Source organism: Mytilus trossulus, chromosome 7 (assembly GCF_036588685.1).
Source record: "Mytilus trossulus isolate FHL-02 chromosome 7, PNRI_Mtr1.1.1.hap1, whole genome shotgun sequence".
Lineage (NCBI taxonomy): Eukaryota > Metazoa > Mollusca > Bivalvia > Mytilida > Mytilidae > Mytilus > Mytilus trossulus.
In genome coordinates, this window is record NC_086379.1 from 38,492,125 (window position 1) to 38,517,472 (window position 25,348).

Sequence of the window (25,348 nt, forward strand, 5' to 3'; positions counted from 1 at the left end):
GAAGTGGGCAAACTTTATTTTTAAAGCATGGAAAAGTACACATTTCTATCAAATTTGGAAACAATCTGAAATGGCATCTGAACAACTACCTTCCTCTAGTTGACCCGATTGAAATATTTTATACTATAAAACTTATCCTTAGTAAATAGGTGTTACTGCAGAACTTTAGAGTCTGGATTTGTTGAAATTCACTCTGTCTAATAGCAACCTAAGATGATACACAGCAAAAGTCGTTTTTTCTTTGATTTCATTAGAGTTTTCAAAACTTTTATTATATGAGTGAGGGATGTTGTATATAAGATAGCTAGACCTTATCGCTTATCCCAGCTGACCTGGCCACTTGAACTTTTGACGCATACAACAATCAATTGTGGCGTCAGATATTTTGTTTTGGGACGTCAAAAATTTACAGGAACCTGTGTGATATCCAGTAATAACGGATAAATAGCAATAAGGTGTATTGATATCTCAGAATCTTTTGGATAAATTTAAATTCTGCTATCATAATGTATGTCATAAAGCAAAATTTTAGGTACCATGCCCTACTTTCTTCGCATGAGCAACTATCATCTGTTTTACACTGAGGACCACATTTAAGAACTTCATTGGTCAGTTCAGTCAGTAAATGTTACCATTGTATTTCTTCTCCTTATAACATAGATTGGAATATGTATTTGATACTAAGTCATGACCTACATTTCATGCTTCAGTGATTTTTGTTAACTTTTAGTATTATAGGTCAGTGTCATAGATTTTTTCTTTTTCTTTTTTCACTTTGTTAGGAATATTTATTTTTACAGATTTTCAGTTATGAAAGTAGCTTAATTTATCCTATTAAATGTACATAATTTGTTGTTATTATACATGCATCAGGTAAATCACGTTTATTTAGATATTGAAATCAGTTTTGGAAACAGTGAATTCTAAAATTAGTTCTGTTATTCAAAACAGCACCTGCAAGTATCAAATACTTATACTATACCTAGATTAGACTGGGTTTAACCTTTTAATGATAATACCACGCTTGCAGGTGGTACCAAATGTTAAAACCAGTCAATTTGGAAACAGATTAATTTTCTTTAAACAAAGTAAGTTAAATTTTCTTAATCTGTATAACATATAGAATAACCATGCATTGTCTAGAAATATAAAATGTTTTTGTAATGTTTGTATAAGGCTTAGAAACAGTTAGAATGTGTGGCCTTTGCCAAGCATTTCTCTTCGTATTCCAGCCTCCAGCCTGAAATACAAATAATAATGTTTGTACAAGGCTTAGATACAGTTAGAATGTGTGGCCTTTGCCAAGCATTTCTCTTCGTATTCCAGCCTCTAGCCTAAAATACAAATAATAATGTTTGTACAAGGCTTAGAAACAGTTAGAATGTGTGGCCTTTGCCAAGCATTTCTCCTCGTATTCCAGCCTCCAGCCTGAAATACAAATAAAACTGATTTTTTTTTCAGACAATGTTTGATTGTTCTCTTTATACTGCAAATCTGACAACTGTTCTAAGTGAAAATGTTTCTCTATTTTTCTTTTAAAATATGTTTGGTAGAAAATATTAAATTTAAAATTGAGAATGGAAATGGGGAATGTGTCAAAGAGACAACAACCCGACCAAATAAAAAAACAACAGCAGAAGGTCACTAACAGGTCTTCTATGTGAATTTGAATTCTATGTGGACAATTTAAATAAATAAATTGTATTCAACCATGTAGGCATTATTTAATGTTGGTACATTCTTTTCATAATGTTTTTTTCTTGATGGGTTTTTCTTGATTTCTTTCCCAACAGATGCCTGGAATTTATGCATGTAATATTTGCTGCTGGAACAGCAATCAATCAGTCATTCAGTCTAAATATCACTTTATATTCATTGTAAAAAAAATACAATTGCATTTGTTCAGAATATTATACATTTCCATTTTTTTTTGGAAAATAGTCGGCCTTTTTTTGGTGTACTTTTTATGCATCTTTGTCTTTCCAATACTTGATTCTGTATACCTTATGGAGGTAAAATTAATAAGCTCTTTGAGTACAATATTTGAATTCAATTATTTAAATATTTCAAAATTTTACTTTGATATTGTACTTTCTATATTTAAAAAAAACTGAAAGTTGTTTTGAAACTTGATAAGGGGGGAAACATACACTCTAGAGAAGAAAGGCAATTAGTATTATGCGTTTGAACTGACTAGACATCAAGGATTTGCAAAGGCAACAAAAGAAACAATTTAATCTTGAAAAATGTAAAAGGGAAGTATTATAATGTCTTAAGCCTATTTGATGTATTGTGTTAAAATCGTAGCAGAAAAAAGAAATAAATGAATGTTTTTACTGGAGAAATGAAACAAATATTTTCTTTACCAAGCAACTGGGAAAGGCGTCATTATGTTACAATTGATTGATTCTTTTTTAAAATTAGAGACAGTTACAATAAAAAGCTTTTAGAATCTGATAAAATATGTTGTTCTAAATGAAATAAATGACACTTTTAAATGTGCACAAATATGCACAAACGTGCTGAAATTTTAACAATCACTGAAAAAGATTTATATTTCAGTTACATGGACATCTGATCTGTAAATGATTGTTCACTTTCTTTTTCTCTTGGTTTCTGGTGTTCGTTTAGGTCACTGGTAATCTTATTTTTATGTTATTGAACAAAACTTTATCATTTCCATTTATATTGAGTAATGACATTGCAATTTTGTTTATTAATATTTTAGGACAATTTTTTTTTAAAGATTTTTAATAGATAAGGAAGTAATTTGAGTAATTTAAAAGATTACAAAGGTTTTCTGTATTTAGCCTTTTGGCACCTTTTATTAGGTTTATGCCTAATATTTTCATAAACTCATTCATTTCCAAATGATTTTCATCAGACATTTATATTTTTTTTATTTTTTTAAGAATTGTAATGATTTTTGTCTATGTTTTTTACTTGAAAATTAGGATCTCTTCTCTAATAAGGCCAACATTTGTTATCTTTGAATGAAGAAATGTACCACATAAATAATTCTCAATAAAAAAAAAAACTTTGAAAAAATGTCTGTTGTCTGTCCTGATTAGTTTTGTTGGGATGTTGTCTGTCCTGATTAGTTTTGTTGGGATGTTGGCTGTCCTGATTAGTTTTGTTGGGATGTTGTCTTATTGGTTTATACCCTGCATCTGCTTGTACATGTATTCATATTTCGAATGGAGTGTAATCCTTCCAAATTGAATTTCTTTTAAAAATAGATATGGTATGTAAAGGACAATTAAATGTAAAATAAATATTGTACTTAAAAGACTATGATTCAGTGTACAAGTGCACATTACAACTTTGTAAAGACAGGTTTGGGGTTTATTGTCAATTCTTTCTTATACAGTTTACTGTATGCTACATGTATTATATAGGCATGCATTTCTTTGAATTTTAAAGTGCCAGTCTGCCTAAGAATCAGGCAGGGGTGAAAACATGACCCAAAAAAAACCCACCCAGTTTGACATTGATTTCGGTTCATAATATGTAGTTATGCACAAAAATAACATTCATTTCCATTTTCTGTTCTGGTTATAGAAGATACAATTTGGTTGAAATGCATTAGAAATTAACGAATAAGGGCAGATAACTCTGCAATTTGCTATCATTCTAACCAATGTTCTAACCAAGTTATTTGATATTACCAGACACACACAAACGAAAGACTAATAATTTTTAATTCAGGATGATGGTTAATATTAAACATGTTAAATAGCATGATAAGCTCAGTGGGTTTTTTCTGATCATGTTTTGATTTTTACCTAAATTGCCTGTTTCTTACATAGACTGGCACTTAATGCATGCTTTATTTTTGATTTATGCAATAAGCCATTCAGTGAGTGTCATAGAAATGCCATTGTTCAAAACTGAAAGTAGCTAAGTGACTGCTTGCATATCTTAGCCTACATTTATAATACGGTGAACTGTTATAGAATTGCTATTGGAGTGAGCCTTAGATGCATAACTATGCACAATTCATAAAACTAGCAAAAAAGAAAATTTATAGGTAAATTTATATGGCTTTTTAAATAAAACTGAGAAACTACGTATTCAAACTAAGTTTTTGAAGTTTTTAAATTACTTATTTAATAACTTAATTAAAATTCTTAAATATCTCCATTCATATGGATTATTAGTAAATGGACTTATAAAAATAATTAAACTGTATAACCCATAGTGTGACGTGTAAATAAAATTTATCTGCAAAAAGGGAATAAAATTCTATTGTTGTCTCTCAGTTTAAATATAATCTGGTTTTGTAAGAGTTACCCATGTGAGAGAAAAACATCATATACTACCGGTGAAACTTTCAGTTCTTGAATGAGAAAGAAGTTGACCATTTCAATTTAGTTAAGGTTGACTTGAGAAGGGATTTAAACTCTTGCTTCATTTATATTTTATCAGAGTGTTGTTGAAGCGATAAAATGTACACAATGGACTAACAAGATCTTGTGTAAATAGAGGTCAATAGTTACAACTGACCATATACCTGCTGACCACTCAGATTTCGTAATTCCACAGGATGAATTAGTGGACCTGGTCTAGACAAATAAGCCACGCACAATAAGCCTGGACTGCAAGGTAAGCTAGAAGTTTGAATATTCTCTTTCATACAATAGCTTAATAGTATTAACTACATCTTAGTCAGAATCGTCAATGGTATTAGCATAAAATTTTATGAGTTGATTTTAAATTTGTATTTTATTCACAGATATACTTTACACAGAAGTGTCGATTTTAAAGTTTTATTATTAAGTTTTGTGTGAGAATCTGTTTGCCGTGATTGTTTGATGTACTTTACTCGAGCATATAAGAGAAGGATAAAAAGTTAACCTTATAATTTAATTTTGTCAATATATATTCAATCAGTAATCATACAAATGGCAGTGACACAGATTTTTTTCTTCATCTTAATACTGTTTTTGTATAGATGTTTTTTATGAAAAAGAAGATGTGGTATAATTGTCAATGAGATAACTCTTCACAAGATGTCAAATAACACAGAAATAAACAACTATACCTTTTGTCTATATAGCTAAGCAAGGTGGGAAACTTTTACTTTTCTTGAATGAGATTATTATTTACTAAGCCATCATATAAAAATGAAAATGTGGTACGATTGCAAATGAGACCACTCTTCACAAGAGACCAAATGACCTAGAAATTAAGTGTACTTGTAAAAAACAAATTTTACACCACTTAAATGCAAGAACGCAGCAAAAACATATAATTCATTAGATTGGTAAAAAGGGGGAGGGTGAGCATAGTGGTAGACAATAAGATGAGATTTTTTTTTTCTACATAGGTTGACTATAACTCATGAATAAAATAAATTGATATTAACTATTCTCCTCCTTCCCCTATAGAGGGGGGTCAGAGGGGTCCTGATCTCGAAATCCTGGCCATAAAAACATGAAATCACGAGGTTCTGAATTTAAAAAAAATAAATCCCAAAATCCTGAGCTTATAAACACCTGTTCCCGGATTCACAATAAAGGTCATATCCCCCTCCATATAGTTCTCCCCAAACCTTCCCTAGCTGGTCATGACACAGAAAACATGGGGTTGGAGCTTTTGAAAAAAAAAATCCAATCAATTGTTTGCAGTGTCAGTTGAAGTTTAAATGCTTAGAGGATAAACAAAATATTACAAAAAAAATATGTTCAACAATAGATTTTTTTCTAAGCAGATTATATAGAGAACTATTGCCAATCCAATATACCACAATGAAATGTAATTTAAGTTCAGTACGAGTTCATATTGCTGACTGGTATTAATTTTAAAAAAAACATGTTTACAGTGTCATAACAATTTAGGTTTTGAAAAAGAATAATAAAATTTTATTATGAGTGAGATGAAGACAGTGCATATTTTTTGTAAGAGGAAAATTATAATATTTGGCATTGTAATAGCTTTGTTAGGTAATATTTATTGCATTATGAAATAAAAAAGGAATGAAAAGGTTGCAATTACTTTTACATTCTCACACCAAATATTGTCACATATATTGGACTGGTTAACATTGTCTACTTAATAATAAGTTATTAAGTGATTGAGAGGTGTATTGGCCCCCTTTGCTATCATGTCAGGTGTTAATATTGTAATTGGTGCAGTGAACATAAGTGGCTCCAGGTCCTTTGACATTTTAGAGTTATTAAGAATTTTGATTGACTTCAACATTTAAAGACATGAATCAAACACACCCTTGTAATTGAGTTAATCTTGGCCTGGGGTCAGTGGGGTGAGATGATCTATTGGGGCAACTATAGCATTTTTAGACATGAATCAAACACACCCTTGTAATTGATTTAACTTGGGGTGAGATGATCTATTGGGGTAACTTTAGCATTTAAGACTTGAACCAAACACACCCTAAACATGTGGGATCATTGGTGTATAGTGGTTATACTTGAAGCCTTGGTGTATAGTGGTCACACTTGAAGCCTTGATGTATAGTGGTTATACACTTGAAGCCTTGATGTATAGTGGTTACACTTGAAGCCCTGATGTATAGTGGTTACACTTGAAGCCCTGATGTATAGTGGTTACACTTGAAGCCTTGATGTATAGTGGTTATACTTGAAGCCTTGATGTATAGTGGTTATACTTGAATCCTTGATGTATAGTGATTACACTTGAAGCTCTGATGTATAGTGGTTACACTTGAAGCCTTGATGTATAGTGGTTACACTTGAAGCCTTGATGTATAGTGGTTATACTTGAATCCTTGATGTATAGTGATTACACTTGAAGCCCTGATGTATAGTGGTTACACTTGAAGCCTTGATGTATAGTGGTTACACTTGAAGCCTTGATGTATAGTGGTTACACTTGAAGCCTTGATGTAAAGTGGTTACACTTGAAGCCTTGATGTATAGTGATTATACTTGAAGCCCTGATGTATAGTGGTTACACTTGAAGCCTTGGTAGTGGTAATACTTGAAGCCCTGATGTATAGTGGTTATACTTGAAGCCTTGGTGTATAGTGGTTACACTTGAAGCCTTGGTGTATAGTGGTTATACTTGAAGCCTTGTTGTATAGTGGTTATACTTGAAGCCTTGATGTATAGTGGTTATACTTGAATCCTTGATGTATAGTGATTACAATTGAAGCCTTGGTGTATAGTGGTAATACTTGAAGCCTTGGTGTATAGTGGTTATACTTGAAGCCTTGGTGTATAGTGGTTATACTTGAAGCCTTGATGTATAGTGGTTATACTTGAATCCTTGATGTATAGTGATTACACTTGAAGCCTTGGTGTATAGTGGTAATACACGTGAAGCCTTGATGTATAGTGGTTACACTTGAAGCCTTGATGTATAGTGGTCACACTTGAAGCCTTGATGTATAGTGGTTATACACTTGAAGCCTTGGTGTATAGTGGTTATACTTGAAGCCTTGGTGTATAGTGGTCACACTTGAAGCCTTGATGTATAGTGGTTATACACTTGAAGCCTTGATGTATAGTGGTTACACTTGAAGCCCTGATGTATAGTGGTTACACTTGAAGCCTTGATGTATAGTGGTTATACTTGAAGCCTTGATGTATAGTGGTTATACTTGAATCCTTGATGTATAGTGATTACACTTGAAGCTCTGATGTATAGTGGTTACACTTGAAGCCTTGATGTATAGTGGTTACACTTGAAGCCTTGATGTATAGTGGTTATACTTGAATCCTTGATGTATAGTGATTACACTTGAAGCCCTGATGTATAGTGGTTACACTTGAAGCCTTGATGTATAGTGGTTACACTTGAAGCCTTGATGTATAGTGGTTACACTTGAAGCCTTGATGTATAGTGGTTACACTTGAAGCCTTGATGTATAGTGATTATGCTTGAAGCCCTGATGTATAGTGGTTACACTTGAAGCCTTGATAGTGGTAATACTTGAAGCCCTGATGTATAGTGGTTATACTTGAAGCCTTGGTGTATAGTGGTTACACTTGAAGCCTTGGTGTATAGTGGTTATACTTGAAGCCTTGTTGTATAGTGGTTATACTTGAAGCCTTGATGTATAGTGGTTATACTTGAAGCCTTGATGTATAGTGATTACAATTGAAGCATTGGTGTATAGTGGTTACACTTGAAGCCCTGATGTATAGTGGTTACACTTGAAGCCCTGATGTATAGTGGTTACACTTGAAGCCTTGATGTATAGTGGTTATACTTGAAGCCTTGATGTATAGTGGTTATACTTGAAGCCTTGATGTATAGTGATTACACTTGAAGCTCTGATGTATAGTGGTTATACTTGAAGCCTTGGTGTATAGTGGTTATACACTTGAAGCCTTGATGTATAGTGATTACACTTGAAGCCTTGGTGTATAGTGGTTATACTTGAAGCCTTGGTGTATAGTGGTTATACACTTGAAGCCTTGATGTATAGTGGTTATACTTGAAGCCTTGGTGTATAGTGGTTACACTTGAAGCCTTGGTGTATAGTGGTTACACTTGAAGCCTTGGTGTATAGTGGTTATACTTGAAGCCTTGGTGTATAGTGGTTACACTTGAAGCCTTGATGTATAGTGGTTACACTTGAAGCATTGGTGTATAGTGGTTACACTTGAAGCCTTGGTGTATAGTGGTTATACTTGAAACCTTGGTGTATAGTGGTTACACTTGAAGCCTTGATGTATAGTGGTTACACTTGAAGCCCTGATGTATAGTGGTTATACTTGAAGCCTTGGTGTATAGTGGTTACACTTGAAGCCTTGGTGTATAGTGGTTAATTTGAATTTGAAAATTTGAAAAAAAACATCTCTTGGTGACCTCCTTTTTAAAGTAAATTTTTATTAAACTTTAGATTTATTCAAAGGGTTTTGTCCTTTGGGATTTATTCTCAGTTCACTTAGATGACATAACCAATGTTATGACTGGATCTTTTAATGGATTTGAATAGCAGGAAAATACTATACATATAATATTTTCCTTTCCAAATACAAATTTAATGACTGTTGGCTTTAAAAAAAGAAAATTGTCCTAATGTGACTAAAAAAGAGATGAGATATATATCAAGAGACAGCAACCCAACAATATAGGTTAACTGAAAACACATATTTGGCAATAAGATGTTGACCCCATTCTAAGGTATACAACCATCATCCATAATCTAAGATTGCAATTTCAAAATGAAAAAAAAAAATCACAAAAAGAGATAAAATATGGACTTAGAAAAAGGGAAAAATTACAAACGGATTGAGTTATAAAATATAGAAGTTAAAGTAATACAGTGAATACAATGAAAAAGGAATAAAACAGTTTTTAAAACAACTATACAAAATGAAAGAAAACCAAAGACTAAGTAAATAAAATGAAATGCATCTAAAAGTGTGGGGTTAACTATATTCATGTAGGTAATTAGTTCAGGGAATGGAAAGTTACTTTCCTCACAAATGCACATCTTATACAATTGCCCGTTATAAGAGCACTAAAACTACAGAATATAGTTTCAAGTTTCATTAATTTCACTTAAAGAAAAAAATAAGATAATACATGAAGCAAAGAATAAGAGTATCATTTTCTCCAATACCATCATGACCATAGAACAAAGAAAAAACAGTTATACATTTTGACTGTGTGCATGTAATGTTACTCTACAAATTTATGTGACGTATATAATTTTTCTGACGTCAGACACTCAAATCAATCCATGTGTTCGTAGATAGTAGATGTTGTTGTGTCCTGTTAAATTGTTATACGATGATGACTGATGTTCCCATATTTTGACCATTTTATTGATTGTGACTGTTTATTTAACGCATCATGTAAATGTAACGGAATTTGATGAGACTGTTATTAAAGTGAGAGGGTTAGCGCTATAGAACCAGGTTTAATCCACCATTTTCTACATTTGAAAATGCCTGTACCAAGTCAGGAATATGACAGTTCTTGTCCATTCGTTTTTGATGCATTTTGTTTTTTGATTTTGCCATGTGATTATGGACTTTCCAAATTGATTTTCCTCTCAGTTCAGTATTTTTGTGATTTTACTTTTTTCCAATCATGAATGCAATATAGTCTGTATGTAATTTTAGCAGTCTTTGGGCTGAGAGGTGAGGGAAACTGGGACAATGAACTTCACAGTCCATCTCCTTAAATAAGATACTTAGGGTCAATTGAGTTGTACCAAAATTAGAATATTTTATAATGGACTAAATGGAGGTCAGATGTGAATTAATGAACTTAAACTAGCTAGAAAATAAGACTTACATAAATTTAATTAAAATTATTGAAATAGAAAATGTATTTAAATTTGTCTCTTATTATGTCCATGCATACATTAAGCTATAAACTTGACATTTTAAGTGGACTTATTGTCTTTCTAGATTTATGTGTAATTGTTTCTTAATTGTTTAAGTGATAATGTACCATTGCGTATTCTGGTTCAGTTCATATTTTTGACCTTTGCTGGAAACCTTCCACATGCATTGACATGATTTGTATTGGTGAAAATATTGTAGAATTACTTTTTCTGAGAGGTCAGTGCTTTCCATTGTAAATTTTTTTGTACATTTAAATTGATTTTGATATATTGAGATGAAAATGCTTTAAAATGAATCATTTTCCCAACATTTTTTCATCATTTATAGCAATTCTTTGAATTATTTTTTTTTAATTTTAATTTGGATTTGAATTTTTGATATTAGTTTAAGAGTTTAGTATGACATTCATTTTCACTGAAGTAGTACCAATTTTGTTTAGGAGCTAACTGAAGTTGCATTTGGGTGCAGGATTTTTTTGATGTAGTGTCTTTGGGGTGTTTTCTGCTTTTTGGCTTTTTTTTTTATTTCTGTTCCTTAATATAGCGACCTTAACATTAAAAAAAGGATTTTTCTTAAAGAACCCAAACCTTAAAGCATGGTTAACATGTTTCTTAATGTCACCATACCATTTACAAATGTATCGTACATTTACATAGAAGAAGTGTTTTTCTGTTGGTCCTCTCATTACCCTTTTGTCATCTGTTATCTGTCATCCAATAACTTGGGCTATTAGGAACAGACAATGTCTTATCAGGGCCTTTTGTAGCTGAACATGAAGTATGGGCTTTGCTCATTGTTGAAAGCCGTACGGTGACCTATAGTTGTTAATGTCTGTGTCATTTTGGTCTCTTGTGGACAGTTGTCTCATTGGCAATCATACCACATCTTCTTTTTTATAAACTTGACCATAATCATCCTTGTGCATAGGCGTATCCAGGGGGACCAGGTGCCCCCTCCCTTTCGTAGGTATAAAAGGTTGATTATATAGGGAATCACTGAAGCATTACTGGAGAGCCCCCCCCTTTAAGGTCAGTCAGCGCCCCCTCCCCCTTAAGAAAAGTTCTGGAACCACCACTGTTGTGGTATGTAAACAAATATGTCTACTGCCTAATTTATCCTGCCTGCCTGTCCATTTTAACCTCAATTGGCATTGTCCTCTTTCTTAGCCAGGTGAGCAAAACAAGTTATTTGGAACCTTTAGTTTCATATTACTGGTATATCATTGTAAAATTTGTATCAAAATACAGAATTAATTTGTAAGGAAAAGTTCTAAATGATTTGAGTTAATGTGTTTTTTATACAGACTGATATTTATACATTTCAAGTGTCTTAAGTGATCTCCCCAACACCATACTTAGTATGTTCTTAATTATATGTCAGTTTGACAATACGTTGTCATTGAATCAACAGACTTATCTTGTATCCTGTGTAATGATGGAGATCATATCTCTTTCTCTAGTGTATGTGCTTCAAATGTAATGATCCCATATGAACCAGATATAACCAGATATATAGAAACTTAGTAAGACTTTCATATGACATTTGGTACAGAAATGATGAGAGCAGTTCCATGCTGATGGAATTCTTTAAAGCAATAATCATGCAATAAATTAATTGAAAATCAAAACAATGAAAACATTTATAGAATGAAAGGAAATGTGGGTGATATGTTAATTAGACAACAACCAAAATGATAAAAAAAAGAAACCAAAGACATATAAATGGCAACATACAGTCTTCTACAATAGATAGATGACCATACAATATGGTTCCTGGTTTTGATTCTGGTTTGGGTTGAAAATTTCAGGAACTCAATTTTCGGCTCTCCCTTGACACCATTTGCAAGTTTGGTCTTGAGGAAACGATGATAGTCCATGGGAAGGGAATGATAAATGGCTGACCCGTGTTAAGTGAGAGCCATATCTCTTGCATGTTAAATACACATACCCATGTAGATTTTGAAAAAGAGTAGGCTAATGCCACTACAACTTACAAGGCAGCACTCGCACCTGCAAAGTGGAAAGGGATTAATATAAGTTGCAAAACTTGTTTCCCAATCCACTATAAATAAATATGTTTAAACTACAATATGTCAAGCTCTGTGTCTTTAAGCTTGATTGATTAGTGATGGCTTTACACTTTATCAGCACAAAAAGGCTATATCTCAGCAAATAGATGCAAAGATTCAACTAAAGCAATTAAATATCTGCAATAAACATTCAATTCTAAATATAAGAAAAATACTTAAGAACTGATGCTTCTTTTTATCATTTTATCAGGGTGTTAGCACTTGCTTCATTTAAAAAGTGCAACAATCAAAGCTTTTGCAACCCTATAAAATTATAAAGTAGCTTTCTACATTTTTATGCTACAACCATGAAATTAAGAGTTATATCATGCTTTTCTTTTTGTTTTAGTTTAACATTGTCACGATTGCATGTGCAGTCACTGCTTTTGTATTTTTTATCGAAATAAAATATGGCATCAGATTGTCTCACGATTGTTGTCAGCCAATCAAAATTAAAGATTCAAATGAAACATACATGCAATGTTTTTATTATGATATGAAAAAAGAGAACTACTGACTTAAGGTTCTAGACTTGAGACAGACAAAAGACAAGGTGTCTACATGTGTTTTTAGGTGGGGTTTGGTTGCTTTTTTGCCAATATGTAACTCTCATCACCTTTTATTCCTATAAACTAAGATGTAATTGATAAAATCTTCCAATTCAAACCAACATACATTCAACACTGGTGTATACATATCCGCTTACGAATATAAAATCATTTACTTTAATCTGTTTCTGCAGTCTAAATGTTATTTTTGTCCTAAATCAATATCATTGATATTTTTTGTCTGGCATATTGAAAACATATGTAACAGTGCTTTGCTGGAAGAATAGATTTAACAATGGAGATATCATTCTGCGGTTACATAATCTCATTATGAAAATGCAATACACATGATAAATGCATCTTCCAGATGTAAATAAAGTTTAATGCCAAATTAACAACTGTTTCCTGGTATTTGATGTTTAACACTTACGAATATTTATGTTTTTGATTACTGAGCTTTTTGATGAATAATGAAATCAGTTTGGTTGATATACTCTCTAACCAACCCAACATGTGGAAGAAAAAAGGAGAAAAAGATTATAGACAGTCTAGTATGTTAAATGGAAATATTGAATGGGATTTATATTATTAAATTGAAAATATGCAATATGATAATAATTTATCTGTGTTTGTGCATCCCTTTCAATATACAAATGGATTAAGTACTTCTTTGAAGATGCACTGGTTTGCCTTTTCTAAAGTTTTTGAAAAAACATCACTATAACAAAATGAAAGTCGTGTCTGTATGGTCAAAGAAAGACAACTTTTAAATTTTGAAAGACTAAAGATACAAAATTGCCATTGCTTTGTGATATGAATTTTTGTAATTAAATTCATACAATTATTATTCAATTTCTACCCTTGCAAACTACATTTAGGTAACAGATACTATGAGTGCTTTGATTCAAACTAGACTACATCTTTATGTGTTGCCCTTTTACTGTAGAGAGTGTTTTGACCTAAAGTACCTGTCTTAGCTCAAGGTTTTGCAAAACCTGTTTGGACCAGCTGACACAATTGTTGCTTTTGACCTTAAACCCACTTTAAAGAAGGCACATAAGCTATTGCAATCACTCGCTGGCATTCTTCCAAGAGGTCAAGAAGTGGTCAATATTTCTTAAGCCAACTGATTAGACTATTGCAACTAATCTTGACAGAAATTAACCTTTTAAAGGTTATTGACTAACTAATGTTTATACCCAGATAAAATTGAGAATGGAAAGGGGGAATGTGTCAAAGAGACAACAACCCAACCATAAAAAAAACAACAGCAGAAGGTCACCAATGGTCTTCAATGTAGTGAGAAATTCCTGACCCCGGAGGCGTCCTTCAGCTGGCCCCTTAACAAATATATACTAGTTCAGTGATAATGAACGCCATACTCACTTCCAAATTGTACACAAGAAACTAAAATTAAAAAAATACAAGACTAACAAAGGCCAGAGGCTCCTGACTTGGGACAGGCACAAACATGCGGCCGGGTTAAACATGTTTATGAGATCTCAACCCACCCCCTATACCTCTAGCCAATGATTTCTACTAGCATTAGGCTAAAAAAATTATACTAAAACACTCTGGAAAAGATACTCAAGGTTGAAATAATTTTGCATCGCAAACCGGCTTTTACTTGATGATACCAGTTCTGAAAAATCCATCAAAGCTATCTTTTACTTTGAAAGATCAGTTGTTGATTGATGTACCTACAGAAAGCATGTTTAGACATGATAAATCTGTTAAACCTATGAATCAAAGCTTCTTTATTCTTTTAAAGCATATTTTGAGAAACACTAGTTGAGTATTCTATAGTGATGAGACTCATATGAAGTGTTTGATGGGTTGATTGACTGCTTTTAGATGAGGTTTGATGGATTAGACTACAAAATTAACACATCATTTTTCTTAAGGCTGATCAATGAAATTGAAAGTAAACATCATTAATTATGACTAGATAAATAGATAATATACCACCTATACATTTGGTATACTGCAAAATTCAGTCCAGACATTTTGTTAATTATTTTTTTTTTAATAAAAAAAATATTTTATTAAATACCCACAGTCCTTGAAGAGGTTGGTGCAGACCCCCATCTGAAAATAAAAAACAAATAATAAAAGACTATTACAAACGAGATGTGTATTTTAATTGAGGTTTAATATTAAAATAGTTTCATGAGCCCAATTCCCCCCCTTTTTTTTCCTCTTTACTCCTAGAGACATTTCTGCCTTCCTTACCTATTGAAATATTAATGAAAATGCACAAACAATGTAAATGGAGACCAGACATAGATGAACTTTCTTCAGTTGCCATCAACAACAGCAATTTAAAGAATGTGTCTAGGGGTCAATAATTGGGTTTATCATGATGGACAAGCACCTTTGCAATGTGTCAGTGTCTAAATAGTTCTGCATGTCAACAAGCTACAAATGAATTTAACAGGGACCATAAGTATAGTTTTACATCAACACCAAATTTGAAATGGACAACTGATATTGAAATAACAATGAATGACAGATTCTTGTTCTCAGCTGACAGGCACATTCATGTATTACAGGGTTAAAGTTTTGTAAAGAGTAAATTCACCCCTAATATGAAAGCAGTCAGAAGAGTCGAAAAAAATAAAGGAGAAAATGTACAATAAATATCAGCATTATAGAACTACTTGATAAAAGCTTAGTGAACATACCACTGGAAGTTTAGCAAACAGCAATCAATCAATCATATTGTATGCTTGCAGTAAGTTTAAACAATATCAACTTTTAATATTGATATAATTGGTACATATACCATGCATTCATTTATTTTCGTAGGTACCAATTATGGTAGATTGAGGCAAAATTGTATTTTGAGGATATTTGATTTAATGGTTTTGCCAAAGTCTGCATATAAGCTTATTGAAAATTTGTACTTCACTGTATATTTAAACTTGTGGTTCACCTTTATTAACCAGTACCCCACAAATAATATTAAATCTATAGTAGTTGGTTAAGCATTCATGCATCTCAACTTCATAACATTAGGCGTTTATGATGCCCATCCCAACACCCATTTCTTTATTGACTTTTGAAACTTTACATTGTTCAAATAGTAAGTTCTGGAATAGAACATATGATGGGCCATTGATATATGGTAAGTTGTTTTGGAATATATATAATTAGAGTAGATTTGATGCTTTAATTTCTCCCAATCCTAGACTGGAACTTTTGAGGGGCGGATCCAGCCATTTTAAAAAAAGGGGGTGGGGGTTCTAACTATATGTCTCCATTTAAATGCATTGAGCATCCAAAAAAAAGTGGGTGAAACCCTCCCACTGGAACCGCCTTCATTTTTCCACTAATTTGCATATATATGTAAAGCTTCTGTCCATTGCACAGTCTTGTTATGTGATTGTTAGTAAAATTTTACATTGTCCAAATGTTTAGTTTTTCATCAAATTAATGTGTTTGTGAAAAAGTACTTTATATACAACAGACCATTTAGTTTTGATTTAAGCTTAGCATTACTCATTAATTTTATTTTCAAGCATGTGCACTGCATTAGTGACTTCAGAAGTTTTATATTGTTCAAATATAAATGCAAAAACATAAAATAAACCATTGAAATTTGTTAAGTTACTGCACACTGCATCAACTCTTCAGTCTAAAGCAAAATCTTGAACAAGACTAATTCTTTAAGGACTTTTTCATTATTAAAATATTAGTTGAATCAAGGATTTGTATAGTAAGTAAGCTGACTACAATGTATGTGGTATGGGCTTTGCTCATTGTTGAAGACTGTACAGTGACCTATAGTTGTAAATTTCTGTGTCATTTGATCTTTTGTGGAGAGTTCGATACAAATTCTTTGTATAATGCTTTCCATCTTTTCATTGAAAAATTCAAAAATATAAGCAAAGTTTGGTAAATGGACGGAAGGTTTATTGATAGAATTAATCTTAGCGCACAATTTAAATTTAAATTATAGCAGAGCCAGTCAAAAGAGTATGACTCTAATCTTACTATATGCTCTCAAAGTTTAAAAAACTTAGGTGAAAAAAACAACACAACAGTGATGGAATGAAGAAGCTTAAGGAGATAAATAATCTTAGCACATATTAATAATAAGTTTGAATTACAGAAGAGCCAGTCCAAAGAGTATGATTCTAATCTTACTATATGCTCTAAAAGTTTTTAAAAACTAAGGTGAAAAAAACGACACAACAGTGAATTTATATGTCTGTCCTATAATCTCCCCAGCATATAATGATTTTTACAGATGTAAATCAACAACTTTCACAGTCTATGTTACCTTTCATCTCCTGATTATAGGGTGCAAAGTGATCTACACCATTCAAAACCTAAATCTGTGATTTAAAAGGGGTTCATAAGCTATAGAAACCCTCTAATCCAGTGCTACTCATGCATGACAGCTGGCTGTTGCCAGTTATATTATCTTAAACTCTTCATTATATGCCAGAATACATGATATTCACAGTATAGATCAGACCAGATCAAGTGGTTGTGTTTATATTTCAGGAAGAGGCATATTTACATGGGAAGATGTGAAAGTTGTAGAATCTATCACTTATTCATGGACACTTCAAACTAATGGTAAGTACTTATGTAGATTTGTCAAAGATATTTTTATTATCTGAAATAATGCAAGATAATCTTTGATCTTCAATATTCTTTCTTTTCTTTTTCATTTTTTTCAATTTCTGATTTTTTAATTAACACTTTACCATCTCTAAGTTCTCAGTCTCCATATGCAAGTAATCAGTCTGGGTCACAGTGGTATTTTTTTATGTTTTATTTATTGATCTGATATGTACAAAGTATTGTTGTTTTAGATTTTTTTAATTAACACTTTACTGTTTTTTATGTCCTGTCTCCATACCTAAGTATTCAGTCTGGGTCACTGTAACATTTGTTTTAAAGAAAAAGGTCAATTAACTTGCTGTCAAGGAACTAGTCAATTCCTGTATAAAACAAGTTTTTATACGACCGCAAATTTTGAAAAAAAATTCGTCGTATATTGCTATCACGTTGGCGTCGTCGTCTGCGTCGTCGTTGTCGTCGTCGTCGTCGTCCGAATACTTTTAGTTTTCACACTCTAACTTTAGTAAAAGTGAATAGAAATCTATGAAATTTTAACACAAGGTTTATGACCACAAAAGGAAGGTTGGTATTGATTTTGGGAGTTTTGGTCCAAACATTTTAGGAATTAGGGGCCAAAAAGGGCCCAAATAAGCATTTTCTTGGTTTTCGCGCTATAACTTTAGTTTTAGTTTATAGAAATCTATGAAATTTTGACAAAAGGTTTATGACCACAAAAGAAAGGTTGGGATTGATTTTGGGAGTTTTGGTTTCCACAGTTTAGGAATTAGGGGCCAAAAAAGGGCCCAAATAAGCATTATTCTTGGTTTTCGCACAATTACTTTAGTTTAAGTTTATAGAAATCAATGAAATTTATACACAATGTTTATGACCACAAAAGGAAGGTTGATATTGATTTTGGGAGTTTAGGTCCCAACAGTTTAGGAATTAGGGGCCAAAAAGGGACCCAAATAAGCATTTTTCTTGGTTTTCACACCATAACTTTAGTACAAGTAAATAGAAATCTATGAAATTTAAACACAAGTTTTATGACCATAAAAGGAAGGTTGGTAATGATTTTGGGAGTTTTGGTCCTAACAGTTTAGGAAAAAGGGGCCCAAAGGGTCCAAAATTAAACTTTGTTTGATTTCATCAAGAATTGAATAATTGGGGTTCTTTGATATGTGGAATCTAACTGTGTATGTAGATTCTTAATTTTTGGTCCATTTTCAAATTGGTCTACATTAAGGTCCAAAGGGTCCAAAATTAAACTTTTGTTTGATTTTGACAAAAAATTAATCGGTTGGGTTCTTTGATATGCTGAATCTAAAAATGTATTTAGATTCTTGATTATTGGCCCAGTTTTCAAGTTGGTCCAAATCGGGGTCCAAAATTAAACTTTGTTTGATTTCATTAAAAATTGAATAAATGGGGTTCTTTGATATGCCAAATCTAACTGTGTATGTAGATTCTTCATTTTTGGTCCTGTTTTCAAATTGGTCTACATTAAAGTCCAAAGGGTCCAAAATTAAACTTAGTTTGATTTTAACAAAAATTGAAATCTTGGGGTTCTTTGATATGCTGAATCCAAACATGTACTTAGATTTTTGATTATGGGCCCAGTTTTCAAGTTGGTCCAAATCAGGATCTAAAATATTATATTAAGTATTGTGCAATAGCAAGTCTTTTCAATTGCACAGTATTGCACAATGGCAAGACATATCTAATTGCACAATATTGTGAAATAGCAATATTTTTTTTAATAAGAGTTATCTTTCTTTGTCCAGAATAGTAAGCAAGAAATATCTAATTGCACAATATTGTGAAATAGCAATATATTTTTTTAATTGGAGTTATCTTTCTTTGTCCAGAATCAACTCAAATCTTTGTTATATACAATGTATATTCACTTTTTACTACCAACTGATAAATTAAAATAATCTTTACCATTCAGTGATAACAAACAGTTTTTTTTCATCTTAATATTTTATGATGTATTTAAATGAGTAGTTATTGTTGCAAACTCCATTAGAAATTTAATTCAGATTAATTTGGAATAAGGGAAAGGGGGATGTAATAAAAAAAATGGGTTCAATTTTTATACGACCGCAAATTTTGAAAAAATTTTCGTCGTATATTGCTATCACGTTGGCGTCGTCGTCGTCGTCGTCGTCGTCGTCCGAATACTTTTAGTTTTCACACTCTAACTTTAGTAAAAGTGAATAGAAATCTATGAAATTTTAACACAAGGTTTATGACCATAAAAGGAAGGCTGGTATTGATTTTGGGAGTTTTGGTCCCATCATTTTAGGAATTAGGGGCCAAAAAGGGCCCAAATAAGCATTTTCTTGGTTTTCGCACTATAACTTTAGTTTAAGTTAATAGAAATCTATGAAATTTTGACACAAGGTTTATGACCACAAAAGAAAGGTTGGTATTGATTTTGGGAGTTTTGGTTTCAACAGTTAAGGAATAAGGGGCCAAAAAAGGGCCCAAATAAGCATTATTCTTGGTTTTCGCACAATAACTTTAGTTAAAGTAAATAGAAATCTATGAAATTTAAACACAAGGTTTATGACTATAAAAGGAAGGTTGGTATTGATTTTGGGAGTTTTGGTCCCAACAGTTAAGGAAAAAGGGGCCCAAAGGGTCCAAAATTAAACTTTGTTTGATTTCATCAAAATTGAATAATTGGGGTTCTTTAATATGCCGAATTTAACTGTGTATGTAGATTCTTAATTTTTGGTCCCGTTTTCAAATTGGTCAACATTAAGGTCCAAAGGGTCCAAAATTAAACTTCGTTTGATTTTAACAAAAATTGAAACCTTGGGGTTCTTTGAAATGCTGAATCTAAAAATGTACTTATATTTTTGATTATTGGCCCAGTTTTCAAGTTGGCCCAAATCGAGGTCCAAAATTAAACATTGTTTGATTTCATCAAAAATTGAATAATTGGGGTTCTTTGATATGCCAAATCTAACTGTGTATGTAGATTCTTAATTTTTGGTCCAGTTTTAAAATTGGTCTAAATTAAAGTGCAAAGGGTCCAAAATTAAACTAAGTTTGATTTTAACAAAAATTAAATTCTTGGGCCTCTTTGATATGCTGAATCTAAACATGTACTTAGATTTTTGATTATGGGCCCAGTTTTCAAGTTGGTCCAAATCAGGATCTAAAATTAATATATTAAGTATTGTGCAATAGCAAGTCTTTTCAATTGCACAATATTGTGCAATGGCAAGAAATATCTAATTTCACAATATTGTGAAATAGCAAATTTTTTTTTAATTAAGAGTTATCTTTCTTTGTCCAGTATAGTAAGCAAGAAATATCTGCAAGAATTTTTTTTAATTGGAGTTATCTTTCTTTGTCCAGAATCAACTTAAATCTTTGTTATATACAATATACAATGTATATTCACTTTTTACTACCAACTGATAAATTTAAATAATCTTTACCATTCAGTGATAACAAGCAGTTTTTTTACATCTTAATATTTTATGATGTATTTAAATGAGTAGTAATTGTTGCAAACTTCATTAGAATATTTTAATTGAAATTAGTTTTGGAATAAGGGAAAGGGGATGTGAATAAAAAATTGGGTTCAATTTTTCTCATTTGAAATTTCATAAATAAAAAGAAAATTTCTTCAAACATTTTTTTGAGAGGATTAATATTCAACAGCATAGTGAATTGCTCTAAGAGAAAACAAAAAAATTCAGTTCATTAGAACACATTTATTCTGTGTCAGAAACCTATGCTGTGTCAACTATTTAATCACAATCCAAATTTAGAGCGGAATCCAGCTTGTATGTTGTGTCCATACTTGCCCCAACCGTTCAGGGTTCAACTTCTGCGGTCGTATAAAGCTACGCCCTGCGGAGCATCTGGTCTCATTTGAAATGAAATTTCATAAATAAAATGAAAATTTCTTCAAACATTTTTTGAGAGGATTAATATTCAACAGCATAGTGAATTGCTCTAAGAGAAAACAAAAATTTTAAGTTCATTAGAACACATTCATTCTGTGTCAGAAACCTATGCTGTGTCAACTATTTAATCACAATCCAAATTTAGAGCTGAATCCAGCTTGAATGTTGTGTCCATACTTGCCCCAACCCTTCAGGGTTCAACCTCTGCGGTCGTATAAAGCTACGCCCTGCGGAGCATCTGGTTAAAGGAGTTATTGCAGAAGAGAGAGGGTAGAAAATTCTTGAAACAAATACTTTATTATGTTAAAAAATTTCCAGCGGAAGTTCTGTTAAAAAAACAAATATATCTTGACACTTTAATCAGGACATCCTGTAAAAGTGCTATGAATTATCCTTACAACTTTTACTCTATTACAAATGTATATGATCATGATAAGAGAGGATGAAATTATTAATAAACAAATAAATGAAGCTATTATAAAAATTCTACTAATACTTCACTATGAACTCATCTTTTCTTCTTCTTCATAAGTTGGTATGTTTCATAAAACTATTCTAATATTTTACAATTATAAAGCATGAAAGACCAATTATCCCATTGCTGAAATCTCATCTATATAGTTGAAAACAATTGATCCAATTTGAAGACCCATTGGTGGCCTTCAGCTGTTATCTGCTTTTTGGTTGGGTTGTTGTCTCTTTGGCACATTCACCATTTCCATTCTCATTGGTGGCCTTTAGCTGTTATCTACTCTTTGGTTAGTTATTGTCTCTTTGACACATTCCCCATTTCCATTCTCAACCTAATTTTTGATTTTACCTCAGTTGAATGACTTCTTCCCAAAAATATAAGAGGTCCAAATTAACTGCTAGAATTTTATTTTACATATAATGGCCTTGTCCCAAACCTAAATATATTGCATTAGACCTCCCTTCAAATTTGCTTCACACACATTGAAAACCTTGAACTTTTGTTTGTTGATTGAATATCAAGCTTCTGTCAATTATTTGGATTATTTTGATTTTTGATTGACAAAACATTTGTTTATAAACAAGTTTACATTTCACATAACCAAAATCTATAACCTGTAACAGATAACATGTTATTTTACATAAGAATAAGAATAAGAATTTCAAACTAATAAAATTCTTATTCTTATTCTTATTCTTATGTAAAATATTTTATTTATACATTTCCCATGACATCTGTCTGTAAAAATATTTACACAATTTTTGCCAATTTTGCTTTCTAGGGTGTTGACATAAAACTCAGAATGAAAATGGGGAATGTGTCAAAGAAACAACAACCCTATTGAAAAGCAGATAATAGAGAAGGCTATCAATAAAATTGAGTGAGGAAATGGGGAGTGTGTCAAAGCGACAACAACCTGACCATAGAGCAGACAACAGCGGAAGGCCACCAAGGGTTCTTCAATGTAGCGAGAAACTCCTGCAAACGGAGTCGTCCTTCAGCTGGCCCCTTAACTTTTAAATTAATTAATCTTAAATTAAATTTATACTAGTACAGTGATAATGGACGTCATACTTCACTTCAAATTATACACAAGAAACTAAAATTAAAAATCATACAAGACAAACAAAGGCTTATTTATAAGAATTTTTTCTCCTTAAATGGTCATGGTCAATACTAACCTTGAACTTTTGATTGAATATCAAGCTTATGTCAATCATTTGGATTATTTTGAATTTTGATTGACAAAACATTTGCTTATAAACAAGTTTACATTTCATGTAATCAATCCATAACCTCAGACCTTAACCTGTTACAGATAACATGTAAAAATTATTCCATTTATAAATTCCCAGGATATATCTGTAAAATTGTTTGCACAATTTTTTATAATTTTTGGCATTCAAGGATGTTGGCATATTTATAGAAATGTTTTCTCTAAATCTAGATGACATAAAATGGCCACGTTCAAGGATTTGGAGTAAGATTTACTTGTAGTATCTAAAACATTTCTATTAGTATTGTTCTCAATATGAAGTAAATTGGAAACTGACAAATTTTGTCATTCTTGCCTACTTATTCCATCCCTCCTAAAGGATTGATATTGGAAGATTTTTGCTAAAATTCAGATGTATTTGTTTTAATCTTTTTATTCATGATGTGACCTTGACATTAGACTCATGACCTTGAAATAAAATAGCATTCAAACTCTGTACAAGACAAGAATTTCACATGATGATGAAGGTGGGAAGGCAACTGAAACTTCAAATGGTACCTGGAAAATTTTGTCCATCCAAGTCATGGCGATTTTGACCCCTCGACCTTTAACATTAAAGCTTTCCCCAGTGGCAAAGCAATGAATAAGTACACAGGCATTTGTCTCAGAATTTTGAGACAGTGCCTGTGAATAAGTATGATACAATTAAGATGCCAGTTAGATATTTATTTTGCCTTGATATTTTTTAAATTAATATTATTAAGTTCTCCTTGCCAAATCTTCTTGCCAGGTTATAGTTGGAAAGGAACTAAAGAAAAGCACAAAACGATGTACTTTTAAAACTTAATACTAACTATATATAATGAATTACCTCAAGGATTATCTTCACCAAAGACCTATATAATCTTTGAAGTAGATAGTTTATCATTGAAACATTTAAATTTGTAGATAACAATGATGTGTTTTCAATTAATTAATTACTGTATTTTAGAGTTTAAACAATTTACCTCTCTTGTCAAATTAGCATGGATTTAAGAGAATTACACCTGGGTTAGCTAAGGTGATAAATTCGTTTAAATGATTTTTCATTCATGCAGGTGTGTGTTTTTAGATTTTCTTATGTAACATTTGTAAGTCCTCCAAACTGGATAATCTTGGTAGACCTTAAGTGTAAATTTTGTGAGACCGAAGATCTTAATTTTAAAACTCTTATTTTTTTTTGTAATAGTGCAGGTGTCACGGAATAGAATTTCCTTCATAACATAAGTTCCAAAAGGAAACTATAGTCTGGAATATTATTTCCACCGGAATAAATATTACAGTATATGTTCCTAACGGAATAAATGGGATAGAATATTTGTTCTAACAGGAATAGGCGTTATGACAATGTTTATAACAAAGTTTCCAGTGGAACTTCTGGCGAAACAAATATACGTTGACAGGAGGAACAAAAGGATTAATCATATTGAGAAGAATCTTAATATATTTGGTAATTTCTTCTGTTTCAAAAAATGAGAAATGAAAAACTTGAAAATGTAACAAGATCTCATAAAAGTAATAAATTTCAATTTAAAAGAGTTTATTATGCAAATTTAGTGCCCCACTGACATTAATGCCCATTTATTTATCTCATTTATGTACTGTGAAATAGATAATCTTTCTAAAGAACTGCAGAAATTAGACTAATAGTATAATTCAATGGTGCTGTATCAATATTTTCCCTCACCGCCTTATCTCAATTGAAGACTAATTATATAAGGATGGTATGAAATTTTACACAACTCTTCCATTATCTTTCCACCCTTGATTTTGATCAGTATAATAAAATAAAGTTTTTAGTGTTATGTAATATTATACAGGTAGTAACTTACTGTTGATTAAGGTGACCTTGAACTGAAATAAAGTTCTTTGCCAGGGGATCATGCAGTTAATCCTAAAGGCACAACTAAAATAGTTCGAATTAAAATGCATGTAAATGATGAAATTTTCTGAAGTGAATATACGTGTATAGATTATGCTTTTTTAACAAATCTCCAAGACTAATGTCCCTTTTCATTACTTTTTTGTTATATTGGAATCCATATTATTGTACTCATTTGGCACTCAGTTTGTAATGAAGGAAAACTGTCATGTATATCATGTAAGCGTTTTGGTCCATCAGTAAAAACACGTTTAATAAAATAAAAGGAGAAAAGTAAAATGTTGTTAAATGAAAATATAAAATTCAAATATATCGATCAGAATTTAA

The 25,348-nt window shown here is 31.7% G+C and overlaps 1 protein-coding gene across 4 annotated transcripts in view; it reads left to right on the forward strand.

Annotated features, from left to right (window-relative positions):
* LOC134725044 (chondroitin sulfate N-acetylgalactosaminyltransferase 2-like) overlaps window positions 1-25,348 on the forward strand; it is a 46,392-nt gene that overhangs the window by 10,262 nt on the left and 10,782 nt on the right. For 2 of the 4 annotated variants that reach the window (XM_063588535.1, XM_063588534.1), the window contains exons 3-4: window positions 4,546-4,605; window positions 17,421-17,495. The gene's annotated coding sequence lies outside the window, so the exon portion shown is untranslated. Of the gene's footprint in view, window positions 1-4,267; window positions 4,606-15,460; window positions 15,643-17,420; window positions 17,496-25,348 lie in introns of those variants that run through there. The other 2 variants (XM_063588536.1, XM_063588537.1) reach the window with 2 other exon arrangements.